A 15,625-nucleotide genomic window follows, 5' to 3' on the forward strand; every position below is an offset into this window, starting at 1 on the left:
TATGATAGTAGACTCTAGTCTACAATATATCAAATGGTTGAATTGACGGTGGGATGTTGTGGATATATAGAACACTACTCTTAACTATTCTTAGTCAAGCATTAATATATAAGGACAATATTAATACATTGAGACTAGCATATATGTCAATGGATGACTTAATCTCACAAGTCATGGATATGAGATATCAGGTTGACACATGGATATATATTAGAGAATATGTACTGAATGACCTGCCATGAGAATGTTTCATGGATCGTTATATGAGTGTCATAAATATTCACATGTGACTATTAGTATGATTGGTTCTTAGACCTAAAGTCACTACGGTTCCCTACATAAGGAGTTGTATACTTTGATATTGACAAATGTCACATGTAACAGGGTGGACTATAAAGTCGATTACTGGGTATACAACAAGTTATGCTGAGGGATTTGAGTGATGTAGATGAGATCTATCCCTTCTATATGACGGAAGCTATATGCGTGGGCCCCTTGATTAGTAGGACATAAGAATGCATGGCCATGCTTAATGAATCAATATGCGATATTGAGTTTATTTAATTAAGTGTGTCTACTTAGAGATCAAGAAAAACAAAGATTAAGTGGATGACACGGTCTATGCCTCATTGATCAATCTAGATATCAAGGATAGAAGGATTGAGTCATACAAGATAATAGATACGGAAAGGTTAAGTCGGATCTCGATATTCTCACAACTTGGGTAGTAATGATGTCTTGCTAGATGCCACTCATTGTTTATATATCTAAAATAGTTTTAGAGACATTGCCAACATTAAGAGAACCTATTGGGTCACACACAAAGAATAAGTTGATTTGGAGATAACATGGTGTGAGGAGACATACAGAAGATCATGTTATCAGATCCTTATAAATTATAAATAGTAGCTCATAACCAAGATGGAATGGGACAAACCATTGGAGTAGTTGTAATGTAATTTGGAATTAGTTTATCTTGACTATAAAATTACAGTAGTACACTATAAGTGTATTTAGCAGGACCATTTGAGGTAGTTTCTTTTATACTGACTACATAAAAGAATAAATCCTCTGTTATTATGGAAGTGCGTACTCTTAATCATGATATAATAAAAAGCACGTATACTTAATATTTATTTCTTTAATTTATCAAAGGGTGCGATTTAGTTCGTTAAATCAATAAGCCCGGTAAGTTGGGAAATGATATTATTTATATGATGTGTTGTTGATTATAGAATGAAACTATGTCCTAGTAATCTAGGTTGATGATGTCCCCTTGAGGAGCTCATAAGGATTGTCATGTAAACCATGTAGGTGGACTTAGTCCGACATGATAATAAAGTTGAGTGGTACTATTCTTGGAGCTAGATGTTAATTAAGTGAGTTGTTAGTAACTCATTTAAGTAATGGACATTCGATATCTTAAACACAAGGGATTAATGCACTCATAATAAGAATGAGCCCATAATGTAATTTGGGATTGGTGCGATAGTTCAATAATAACTCTTTAGTGGTATGAGTTATTATTGATGAACTTGAGTTGGGTATTCGGGGCGAACACAGGAAGCTCAAGTTCATTGGAAGACCAAAACCAATTTCTCCTCTCGGTCCCTATTGTAGCCTCTATAAATCATTGTATCCATAAAGTTCACTTCTCTATAAATCATTGTATCCATAAAGTCCACTTCTTACTCAAGTAATGGGTCAGCCACATCCTTGCTTGGTGCATGTGGGCCGGCCAAGCATAGGCTTGGAAGCCAAGAGGTGGCCGGCCAAGCTTGGTGCCCAAGCTAAGGGCCGACCACTAGAAAAGGAAAAAAAGGAAGTTTTGTTTTAAAACAAAATTTTGTTAAAATCTTTCTTTATTTGTAGTTATCTATAATGGCTAAAAGAGAGATTTTATTTTGTTAAAATCTTTCCTTTTTTGTAGTTATCTACAATGGTTAAAAGAAAGATTTTAATTTCCTTTTATAGTCATCCTCGTGGTTTTAAAAGAGAGTTTTAAAACTTTGAAATCTGTCCTTTTATAGCTATCTACAAAAGATTAAAGAAAGATTTTAATTTTGTTAAATCTTTCCTAATTTGTAGTTATCTATAATGTTTAAAAGAGAGATTTTAAATTTTGATAAAACTTTTCATTTTGTAACCATGATTTAAAAAGGAGAAGTTTTAATTAATCTTTCTTTTATTGTTGTTGTCTACATGTTTTAAAAGAGAGAGATTAATTTTAAAACTTTTCTTTATTGCCATGTACAATAGGAAATTTAGGAAAGAGAGATTTTAATTGTTGTTAAATTTTTATTTTTTAAAGGGAGGCCACAAATAAGGAAGTTTTAATTATTTTTAAAACTTTCCTTTTTTGCCTTGACCAAGGATTATAAAAGAGAAGGAGAGGGTGCTTCATGAGGAAGGACAACCCTATTCTCTCCTCTCTTTTCCTTGGTGTGGCCGACTCCCTCCCTTCTTATCCATACTTGTGGTCGGCCCTCTCATCCCCTCATTCATCAAGGGTCGGCGGCACAAGAGAGGTTCATCTTCATCTAGATCCGAGGACATACAAGGGACCTCTCTTCCTCACCTTTGGCTGGAGGCAATTTCATCCTTACTTTGCTAAGGCTGGCGGAACAAAGAGAGGAAGAAAGCTTGTGTTCGGTTGCTTGGAGGAGAAGAAGAAGAGAAGGTAATTCCCTATTTTAGCATCCCTTGGTGGCTCGAGAGTCTTGGAGGAGAAGAAGTGGTTCGAGTGGATTCCATCTTGGTAGATCGTTGCCCACACAACGTCCAAGAGGAGGAGAGGAATACAACAGAAGATCAAGAGGTCTTTAAGCTACAAACAAAGGTATAACTAGATATTTGTTTCCGCATCATAACTAGTTCATGTTCTTTGTATAGATCTTAAAAAACCAAACAAAAGAGGTTATCGATTTTATGCTATCATTTTTGTTATCGATTTTGTGTTTCGATTTTATGTTTTAATATTATGCTTCTATTGAGGTCTTTGTAGTTAAACCTAGTTTACTGTAAGAAGTTAAATATCTTATTTCTTTGAAAGACTTTGTCTTTAGAAGTGGTGGATGATCCCATACCCAAGTAGGCCTAGTGCCTCGCCATGTTTAACCTGAAAGCCGATCTTTGAAATAGATATTTGATTAACTTCTATAATATGGTTTAACTTAGGAAGATCACATCGGTTAAACTTTGAGTAAAAATGTTAAGTATCGTTTCCAATCCAAGTTTAACTTTTGAAGAGCAACTTGGATTAATAATGTTAAGTATCGTTTGCAATCCAAGTTTAAATTCAGTAGAGCACATGGGTAGCTAGGTTAAGTTCTATGCTTGTACAAATTTTTATACAGGGGAACTAGAATGGTATTCCGAGTAGCAACCAATAGAGATTAGGTGTTCTTGCTCTTCTTCTTCCTCCTCCTCTCTTCACTTGGCAGAAACCTCCAAGAAGGGTTGCTAGCACAACCTTTGGTTGTTTCATTCTCTACTTCGTGAGTTTGTGAGATAAACAAGGCTTGTTCATGTGGATACCATAGAGGCATGACCACTTGATCATGTTAAGATCCACATCTAAAGAAACGTTGCTACCGGGATTGCGAAGGGCACGTAGCAAAGGTATAAACTCCCTTCATTAAACTTAGTATGTGGTTTTCCTTCGCATGGATCTTCTGGAAGGAACTTGTTTTCTGCTGCACTTTTTGGCGTGTTTAATTAGTGCTATAGTTCCATATAGAAAGTTGCTGACATGGCGATCTCTCATTGAAACTTGATTTGTCAAATTTATCCACCTCTAGGTTCCTAGAACCCCTCTGGGTGTTTGGACAGTTGATGTGGGTTTGGCTAATCATCGTGATCCAACTCAACTTTTGGATGACCTTTCTGGTCCTGGTGCCTGGACCAACCTCGGGCGCTCGGATCGCCCATGTGCCCGGCCAAGCCACCCGGGCGAAGCTGGTCTGGGCGCTTGGAGTGCTCTAGGCGCCTGGACTGTCCGGGTGCCCAGACCAAGCGCTTGGATGCCTTCTTTTCAGTCCCTTTTCCTTTTTTTTCTGTAACAAGGTTAGCACACAAGGAATAATAGGAAAAAGGAAAAGTAGCACTTTGCCTGTCTTTGTATTGTCCAGCCTTGACCTTCGGTTTTGCTAAAACCCCCAGGTCGGACCGACCCCTACTATTCCTTCAATCAGTAATGCATCCTTATTAAATCTTTCCTCTAATTACTTACCTCTTATTTACCAACTACAGTTGCTTGACTCACCTTTGATCCACCAGATCTTCCCGCCAGTTGTCAGGTCCCGTGGACCCAACTGGACTTCAATCGATTGTCAGGTCCCGCGGACCCAACTGGAGTTCCCACTAGATATCAAGTCCCACAGACCTATCTGGACTTCATACCATCTATGGAGCCTCACAAATCTAACAAGATTTTAGCCTAGTGGCAGGTCCTCCGGACCCAACAATTCTTGCACACTTGGTGAAGAAATTAGACCATAAACACTCTAACTTAATCCACATGTCATTCATCAAAACATGAGATAGATCATTAGTGCAAATTGCATCAACAATCTCTCACTTTTTAATGCAATGACAACTTAGGTTAAAGTTAGAAAAATTAATTTTGAAAGACTGTAATAGGTTACCCGAACAAGCACTAAATAATAGGATTATTGAGAAATAATCTTATTGGATGTTTTAGGAATTTTTAGAAATTTTCTAGGATTTAATTGGAGCTCGTATGACGTAATCAGAGGGGATGCATTAATGAGCTCGAGAATAGCCTGTTTCGAATACCCGGAAGTCAGAGTTGATTGAGGAATTAATCTAGGGTTTGATTGAAAATCCTAAAGTTATAAAAGCACATCCCGTGCCCTAGCTCCCCAAAGCCTGCGCCGACCCCTTCCTTTCCCGAGCCCGCACCTTGCGAAGGTGCCTCCTATGCCCTCATCGAACCTCTTCTCCCCAAGCCAAGCCAGTGATCTCTCCCTCACGCAAGCACCAGCCGACGATCTCTCCCTCACACGAGCACCACAGCCGGCGATCTCTCCCTCGCACGAGCACCCTAGATGCTGCCAACTCTCTTCCCTAGTTGTCCCCGATGCCAAGTCCTTCTTCCTCCTTCTCGTGTCACCCCGATGGCCACGCCCAACACTGGTCGCCAGCCGATCTTCTATTGCAACTGCCCTCTGCTCAAGTTCACCACCACAGTAGAGGCGTTCTTGGTAGCTCTCGACAGAGGTGAGGTTGGATTTCTGTGGATCCAGATTTTGTTGGCTTTTGTTGCTCAATCTCAAGCTGTGGAGTTTTCTTATTTGTCCAGCAGCTAATCTTTTTGGCAGCAGAACCCTAGCAATGAAGTGGTTGAGAGTTTGAGGTAAGATACTTGATTTAGGTTTTGGTAGTTAAGGGAAGCATGAATCACCACTATAATTGATTTAGGTTTAGACTTAAATCAAATTTGTATAGTGGGTTGTCTAAGGTTAAGGAAATTAACCCTAGTTAACCAATTGATTGTATTTAATTAGGGTTTTTAAAGTTAGATAATAGTTCAAGTTATTATTGGATACATGGGTATAACTTGATTATATGTGTGGTTACAGGACTTTGAGTACGATGAGTCACTTGACGGGTGAATAATTTTGGATGCTCGACCTATATTAAAGGTGGATACTTCTTACTTTGACTCTTTAGTTCTTTGAACTTATTGCATGAGCTATCTTTGGATAGAAACTATTTTTACCTTGACTCCACTCTTATTTTTCCTACGTTTGATACTTCCACTCAATCTTTGAGATATTCATTTCCCTATCTATATTGTCTCTTGTTGTTATACATGATACATAACAGATACTTGATACCATGATTGCATGTTTTGATTGTTATTTATGTATGTTCCATATTGAGCATGTTGGCTTCATGTAGCATACCTAATTTCTGCTTATATTTGTATGATGACTGTTGTATCTTGCGCATCATATCCTTGCATGTATGTCAACGACAAATTCTCCCGTATGATAGAGAGAGTCGTTGACTAGGGCCGAATGCTCGGCCACTCGAGAGAGTGGTAGCTGGAGTAGATGCCGCTTGTCCTGTCGTTCTTACACTCGCTCACCCATAGGTAGTGATAGCTGGAGTTGCGAGCAGCAGGAACCCCCGTCGCAGACATAGCTAGTTAGCTACTATGCAACTGTCCCCTCAGCTACTTGAGAGAGTGGTAGCTGAAGTGGTATACAATCTGTCACTGACCCGACCTCTCGACTATACAGGGGTCATGGTGCAGAGAGGTGGGCGAGAGTGATCATTTGTGCATATGCTGTTGGTTTTATACTTGCTTTGGCTGCTGCTATTTACATATGCGATTATTGCTTACTTGTGCGTTTGTGGTATACTTATGCTGCCATCGCTTACTGCTGTTGTTCACTTATGCTGATATGCTTACTTATGTTGAGATATACACTCGTTGTAGGTGTTTAGACACTGGTTTATTTATTGGAAAAAAATGGATACATCTCACATATTGCCCCTGTAGTTATAAGAAGTACTGTAGCAGGTTTGTGCCACCCTTGATCTTCTATTACCTAGCTTAGGATATGGTTTTAGGTATGAGCATTTATTATGATTTTATTTTAATATCTGCTATTTCCTTATGAGATTATATACTGTTGGCACTCTTTATTTGTATATTATGTTTATGCACTATCTTTCTTTTACCCGCTGAGTTCCAATACTCACCACCCTACAAACTAGTTTTTCTTTCACTAGGTAGCAGGTAGATGAATCAAGGATGCTTGGAGAGTCCTAGCTGCCAGTCCCACTACACTCTCGAGGATGGATTTCTTTTCAGTCTTGTTTCTATTTGGTGGTATATTTATTTTGCGTTTTTTTAAGTTGATGTGGGTTTGGAGTTTAGTTCTGTGGTAACAGGATTTGTGGTTAATGACTTTGTTAGTCATATATTCATATTTCTTTGTTATTTCCTCTATGTTTATTTCCATCCACGTGGGTTGTCATTAACTGCGTGGTTGTTTTCATTTTGTCCAGCCGAGTAGGCTGAGTATATTAACTGCGTGGTTGTTTCTATTTTTGTTCCAGCCGAGGGGGCTGAATTATATAACTGTATGGTTGTGAATATATTCCAGCCGTATGTGACTGATGTATTTTGTATGTATGTATCCTTCAGATCGTCATCGGTACAGGGGAGATGCTGCCGGATTTTTGTCTGACAACGACTCCTTTGGGGCGTGACAAAGACAATATGCAAACAATAAATAAATGATCTAAGTTAGTTTTAAATTTGATTTACTTAATCAAGTTGTTTGTTTCTTTTTTTACATTAACCCTTACCCTCCCCTTTTGACATTCATACAAGAAAACTAAGGTGAAAGGAAGACAAGCAAAATATGTGATCAATAATTCCAGACATTAATGTAGAAATATAACTAAAAGTAAATACTTTGTATATATCAGGCTTAGGAAGAGGTTTGAACAAAAGTTTAGTTTATTAAAAAATAAATTTCAAAACTTTCAAGTAAACTTCTTTAAAATTTTCTAAGTAATCTATTTCCAAAATTTCTAAGTAGATTTTTTCAAAATTATCAAGTAATCTTTTTCAAAGATTTCTATGTAAAATTTTTCAAAAATGGAGTAAGGATTTATAAAAATTAGTGTAAAAAAATTTAAGTGAACCTTTTCAAAGTAAGGATTTTTAATAATTAATTATGAGAAAAAAATTTCTTAAGTAAATATTTGCAAAGAAACAATATTCGTAGTAAATATTTTCAAACAATTTTTTAGGTAAAGATTTTTATAGTAAAAGAAAAATGTTCTAAGCGAGATTTTTAAAGTAATTTTAAAGGAAAAAATTTTCTAAGAAATATTTTCAAGGTAATTTTAAAAAATTTTCTAAGAAATATTTTTAAAGTAAAAGAAAATTTTACAAAAAAAAATTCAGAGGAAAAGTTTTTTAAAAATTTTTTTCAAAAAGTTTTTAGAATGTATGTTTTAAAAATTTGCCAAATAATTTAGTGAATGTTTTAAAAAACATAAGAAATATTTTCAAAATACTTTTATGAGTACAAATTCAAATTAATTTTCCAAGTTTTCAAAAAAATTTCACAAGTAAACATTTTAGAATTTTTTACACATGATTTGAAATTAGATCCTCCCCTTGAAATTGATATATTTATTTAAAAATAATCATTAAACTACCAATTTTCTTAATATATGTCTAACCGTTAGCTAGTAACTATCTATCAGAAGATAGTAGTGTTTACTTTGTTGGTCAAATTAAGGAAAATTTGATCTATCTTATTGTTTATTAAGAAGGATTGCTTGACTTGATCAATGTATTGTTGTATTTATAGTCCAACTTGTTTTAATGCATTGATATAAGTATCTAAAGTCCAGGCAAAAAGCCTATGCATCTCACACCATTCTATGTTTTTGAATACACAATCAAGATAGACCTAGTGTGTTTGTGAGATGCTCGTTCCCTAGATATATAGGATCATGCTTTCTATGAGTTCAATCCAGACTAAGGCCAAATAATTTTGCAACACTAGAGAAATGGGAACTTTTTAGAAAACATAAGTAAATAATTTTCCTAGAATTTGAAAATCACTTAAAAATTTATTTGATAACAAGAGTCCTAGTCTATAGTGCACATTTCCAGTCGTCTTCATATATTACTAAATTCAGATTCTGGTAGTTGTTTAGTGAAAATGTCAGCCAAATTTGACTTGGACTCAATATAGTTGAGTTTAATATCTCCATCGATGATGTGATCTCTAATAAAGTGATGTTTGATTTAAATATGCTTGGTTCTTAAATGATGCACTGAATTTTCGGTTAAGTTGATTGAACTGATATTATCAATATGGTTTTTTACATTTTTATATTCTAAGTTAAAGTCTTTTAATGTATGAATCATCCATAACAGTTGTGCTACACACTCACCCATTGCTATGTACTCAGTTTCAATAGTAACTAAAGCAATATAGTGTTGTTTTTTACTAAACTAGTTGATAAGTGATAGTCCAAGTAATTGGCATCTATCACTTATACTTTTATAATCTAGTTTACTGCCGATATAATCTGAGTCAGAGTAACCTATTAGTTCAAAATTAGATGTTCTAGAATACCAAATTCCTACATTCGGTGTGCCTTTCAAATATCTGGAAATTATTTTTTTACATTAGTTAAGTGGGATTCCTTAACATAGGTGATATGGGTTATGATAAGTGGACCCTTTGCAGGAGAAAGAAAGGGGGCAACAAGGACAAGGAAGGCTGAAGAGGGCGAGATAAGGGGCCGCTTGGAAAAGGTTTGACCAGGTAAGGGGGGCGCTACACGTATGGCAGACAAAGATCGGTCAAACGTAATAGACCGACCGAGCATATAAGTTTGGCAGGCTAAGGCTGGCCGAGGATAAGAGACCGATCGAGCGTAGAAGTACTTAGCCTTAAGCTATCCTAAATGCTTATATACACCCGACTAATTAATATCGGTCGATAAGGCAGATCGGCCGGGCTCCATAGACCGACCGAGCACAGAGGCATTTAATCTCACGCGATCTTTAGCATACGGTCGACCGAGGAAAGGTCAACCGGGCGAGAAGGCTTATATACGCCCGACTAATTAATATCGATCGATAAGGCATGATCGGCCAGGCTCTATAAACCGACCGAGCATAGAGGCATTTAGTCTCACATGAGCCTTAGCATTTGACCGACTGAGGGAATGTCGACCGGGCGAGAAGGCTTATATACGTTCAACTAATTAATATCGATCGATAAGGCATGATCGGTCGGGCTCCATAAACCGACCGAGCACAGAGACATTTAGTCTCACACGAGCCTTACCATACGACCGACCGAGGGAAGGTTGACAAGAAGAGAAGGTTTATATACGTCCGACTGATTAATCTCGATCGATAAGGCATGATCGGTCGGGTTCCATAGACCGACCGAGCATAGAGGCATTTAGTCTCACACGATCCTTAGCATACAGCCGACTGAGGAAAGGTCGACCGGGCGAGAAGGCCTATATACATCCGACTGATTAATCTCGGTCGATAAGGCATGATCGGTCGGGTTCTATAGACCGACCGAGCACAGAGGCATTTAGTCTCACACGATCCTTAGCATACAGCTGACCGAGGGAAGGTCGACCGGGCGAGAAGCCTTATATACACCTGACTGATTAATATCAGTCAATAAGGTGTGAGCGACCGGGCTCCATGGACCAACCAAGCAAAGAGGTGTTTAGTCTCACACAATCCTTAGCATACGACCGACCGAGGGAAGGTTGACCGGGCGAGAAGGCTTATATATGCCCGACTGATTATTCTCGGTCGATAAGGTATGATCGGTTGAGCTCCATAGGCAGACCGAGCACAGAGGCATTTAATCTCACGCGATCATTAACATACGACTGACCAAGGAAAGGTCGACCGGGGCGAGAAGGCTTATATACGTCCGATTGATTAATCTCGGTCGATAAGGAATGATCGGCCGGGTTCCATAGGCCGCCCAAGTACAGTGGCATTTAGTCTCCCATGATCCTTAGCATACAGCCAACCGAGGGAAGGTCTACAGGGCGAGAAGGCTTATATGCGCCCGACTGATTAATATTGGTCAATAAGGTATGAGCGGCCAAGCTCCATGGACCGACCAAGCACAAAGGCGTTTAGTCTCACACAATCCTTAGCATACGACCGACCGAGGGAAGGTCGACCAGGAGAGAAGGCTTATATACGCCTGACTGATTAATCTCAGTCGATAAGGCATGATTGGCCGGGATCCATAGACCGACCGAGTACCAAGGCATTTAGTCTCAAGCGATCTTTAGCATACAGCCGACCAAGGAAAGGTCGACCGAGCGAGAAGGCTTATATGCGCCCGTTTGATTAATATCGGTCAATAAGGTATGATCGACCAGGCTACATAGACCGGCTGAGCAAAGAGAGTAGATTAAGCATAAAGATTTTCAACCTTACATGGTTTTTGTCATATCTATAATAGTAAAGTTCTAGTTGGGTATGAATAATTGATCGAGTATAGAATACTGGCCGAGACTAGTACAACAGAAGATATTTCTCATATATATAGACTGGGCTTATGTGATTAACCAAGTGTATGTAACAGGTGAACTATAAGAATATGTGATCATATGACAACTTAATTAATTTGACAGCAAATAGCTTCTAGAAGTCTTCATAGGTATGCTAAACGACAATGAAAGTACATCTGGGGTAAGAAAAAGATTTCTTAAACTATTATTGCAGCTTCGGCTTATGTCATCTCTTAACAAACTTTAACAAACTGGGGTCCACCACATGACTGTGGAGGTTAAATGAGGTGGAATAAAAAAGGGAATCCTCTCCACTGATCAGGTACGCAAACATAGGCATTGCATCAGAATCAAACCCTAATTTTTCATCTTTTCCACACTACTTCTTCTTCTTCTCGCCGAAAACTGACTTGAGCATCGGAGGGCCTAGCCATGAATTCCCACCCCGGTCTTAGGTCACTAACACTTTGTTGGTTGGTCTCATTGTGCGTAGGAAGATGAGATCATCCATTAGATTGCTGAGCCTTCACTAATCAACGGAGGCACCTCACCAGAGTTCATTTTTGTGAGGAATTCCTGAAAGATCTGCTTTGGTTTTCTTGGGTCTATCATTTTGCATTTAGGCTCTCGTGAGGTCCGCTGTGGTTTTCTCGGATTCTCCCGTGTTAGTCGGCATTAGGGTCATTATTCTTTACCGCTCATCGTCGCCCAATGCTTCATCTTGCAAGCTCTCAGGCAGGATCAAATTTAGCGCCGTCTGTGGGAACTCTCGCCTGAATCTAAGATTTCATGATGGAGGACGTTGGAAAACTCAATACTATTACTTTAACTTAAAAATATCTGGAATTACTCATCAATTCCAGGGTTCAAAAGGCATTACAACAACAACAACAACAACAACAACAATAAGCAAATACTGGAGGCACTTTACCGGTCGCCTTAAATCCAGTAGTTTCAACTACGGATCACCGGAGAAACAGAGGTATGGAAGAAGACGGCGCTGCTTACATAACTCCTGCTCCTATTTCTCCCACTCGACATCCTCGTGCCTATTTTCGTACTCCTTTGGAACAAGGAGGACGAAAGTCGGTGCTACAAGAATCCTCTGATGAGGCACCGATGAAGGAAAAGCGCAAGGGAAAGATGGTAACTAGTGATAGCTCTCCTGAGAGAATTGTTACTCCATTCTCTCAGAGGGTTCTTGATGATCCATTGCCAAAGCACTATCAGAATTTGAATATCGGAGAGTACTCTGGAACTACAGATCCAGAAGATCATCTCGATAAATTTGAGAACGCTGCTCTATTACAGCAATTTTATGATGGGGTTAAATGTCGAATGTTCCTTACCACCCTTGGTGGAGTGACCCAAAGATGGTTTAAACGATTAACAGAAGGCTTTGTTTGGCGTTTCAAGGATTTTCGCAAAGTATTTCTGCATCATTTCTCTAGCAATCGAAAGTATCATAAAACTCCTTAGAGTCTTTTCTCTATCAAATAGGGGCCCAAGGAAAGCATCCGAGCATATATTAAGAGGTTTAATCAGGTAGCTATCGATGTCCCTAATGCTACTACAAAAATCTTGGTGAATGCCTTCTCTCAAGGACTCAACGATAACGATTTTTTCAAAGATTTAGTGCGTAATCCCCCAACCAATTTTGATTTATTGAATGAGTGAGCTACTAAATTCATTAATGTCGAAGAAGCTCAAGCAGCTCGCAAGAAGGAAAATCTAGTGCCTGTCTCAGCCATAGTTCACGATGGAGTTGCAGCTCCTGTTCATCCACCAAGGGGGCCTCGCGGAGCTCCCCCTCCACACTGTCATCCTGAACGAGGACCTCAAGCAGTCCAACATGTTGAAATGCCACAAGAAGTCCCCCGAAGATGGTGTACCTATCATATGTCGGGTACTCATTACACTGAAGATTGCTTTGCCTTGAGGAACCAGAGGACAAATAACAATCGTTATCACTGACGATCTCCCAACCGACAACCCTAGCAATGGCAGAATAGTATGCTCAAGCAGGAATATCAGGCGATGAGCCACAACAGGGGGCATTGTAATTGCCGGGTAGGCCATCTCGGGCGCCCGAACCAGGACTGCCCGAGATAAAGACTGCTCGACAAGAGGAAAATCGGAGAAATGCTACCCGAGGAAATATTAATATGATAATGGGGGCACCTACTAATGGCGATTCTAATCGGGCCAGGAAATCACACGCTCGGTGATTGCAGATCCATGTAGTAGGACGCAACACAGAAAAAGCAACGGAACCAGAGATTAGTTTTGGTCCTAAAGATCTGGAGGGGGTAGAAGTTATTAGAGTGTATACTAAAAATCTATCTTTTTGTATAAACATTTATTTTGAAATAAGAATCACATTGGTCAAATGTCTATATTTATGCTAAGTGTAGTTTTCCTTTTAATTTATATTGTAGATAACATGATGTGAGGAGACACACAGAAGATCATGTTATCAGATCCTTATAAATTATAAATAGTAGCTCACAACCAAGATGGAATGGGATAAACCATTGGAGTGGTTGGAGTGTAATTTGGTATTAGTTTATCTTGACTATAAAATTTCACTAGTACACTATGAGTGTATTGAGCAAGACCATTTGAGGTAGTTATACTAAGTACATAAAAGAACAAAACCTCTGTTATTATAGAAGTGCGTACTCTGAATCATTATATAATAACAAGTATGTATACTTAATATTTATTTCTTTAATTTATCAAAGGGTGCGATTTAGTTCATTAAATCAATAGGCCTGATAAGTTGGGAAATGATATTATTTATATGGAGTGTTGTTGATTATAGAATGAAACTGTATCCTAATAATCTAGGTTGATGATGTCCCCTTGAGAAACTCATAAGGATTGTCATGTAAACCCTGCAGGTGGACTTAGTCCGACATGACAATAAGGTTTAGTGGTATTACTCTTGGAGCTAGATATTAATTAAGTGAGTTGTCAATAACTCATTTAATTAGTAGACATTCGATATTTTAAACACAGGGAGACTAACAAACTCATGATAAGAAAAAGCCCATATTGTAATATGGGATTGGTGCGGTAGTGCAATAATAACTCTTTAGTGGTATGAGTTATTATTGATGAACTTGAGTTGGGTGTTTGGGGCGAACACGGGAAGCTCAAGCTCATCGGGAGACCAAAATCAATTCCTCCTCTCGGTCCCTATTGTAGCCTCTTATTTATAAAGCCTTATATCCACTTAAAGCCAAGCTTCTTACACATCTTGTTGTGGCCGACCAAGCCAAGCTTGGAGCCCAAGTTAGGGCCGGCTAAGCCAAAGATTGGAGCCAAGATTGTGGCCGGCCAAGCATGGAGCCCATGCAAGGTGGTCGGGCATATTAAAATAAAAGGATATTTTAAATTTTAAAATCTTTCCTTTTGTGGAAGCCATGGTTTTCTAAGAGAGTTTTTAAATTTTAAAATCTTTCCTTTTATAGCTTTCTACAAAGGATTAAGAGAGAGGTTTGTTATCTTTCCTTATTTGTAGTTAAAAGGAAGATTTTAATTTTTGAAAAAACTTTCCTTTTTTGTAACCACTCGCATGTTTTTAAAAGAGAGATCTTAATATTAAAAAAAATTCTTTTATAATCAACAAGGGATTTGAAAGAGAAATTTTTTATTAAAATTTCTTACCGTAAACAAATAAGGAAGTTTTAATTTTATGTTTAAAACTTTCCTTGTTTGGAGCACATGTGTAAGGCCGGCCATGACAAGCATTAAAGGAAGTTTTAATTTTTTGTTTTAAAACTTTCCTTTTTAGTCATTGGCAAGGAATATAAGGAAGTTTTAATTATGTTTAAAACTTTCCTTTTTGCCAAGAGCAAAGATTATAAAAGAGATGGTGGGTGCCTCATGAAACAACACATTTTCTATTCCTCTCTTCCAATCCTTTGGTGGCCGACCCTTGTCCTTTTCTCTTCTCCTTTTATTTTCTCTCTTGGAGGTCGGCGGCATCAAGGTTGGTGATCTCTTGGTGGCCGGTGATTGAAGGAGAAGAAGAAGAGAAGGAAGCTCTCTTGTCTGGCATCCCTTGGAGGTTAGTTGGTGGCCGAATCTTGGAAGTAAAGGAAGAAGCTTGGGTGGATTTCATCTTGGAAGATCGTCGCCCACGCGACATCCAAGAGAAGGAGGGGAATACAGTAGAAGATCAAGAGGTCTATAAGCTACAAAAGGTATAACTAGTTATTAGTTTCCACATCATAACTAGTTCATCTTTTTGTATAGATCTTGAAAAACCAAACACAAAAGATTATCGGTTTTAAGTTTTCATTTTTGTTATCAATTTTATTTTTCGATTTCATGTTTCGATAATGTGTTTCTATTGAGGTCTCTATAGTTAAATCTAGGTTACTGTAAGAGGTTAAATATCCGATTTCTTTGAGAGACTTTGTCTGGGATGTGGTGGATGATCCCATATCCAAGAAGGCCTAGTGCCTCGCCATGTTTAACCTGGAAGTCGATCTTTGAAATAGATATTTGATTAACTTTTGTAATATGATTTAACTTAGGAAGA

Source organism: Zingiber officinale, chromosome 7B (assembly GCF_018446385.1).
Source record: "Zingiber officinale cultivar Zhangliang chromosome 7B, Zo_v1.1, whole genome shotgun sequence".
Lineage (NCBI taxonomy): Eukaryota > Viridiplantae > Streptophyta > Magnoliopsida > Zingiberales > Zingiberaceae > Zingiber > Zingiber officinale.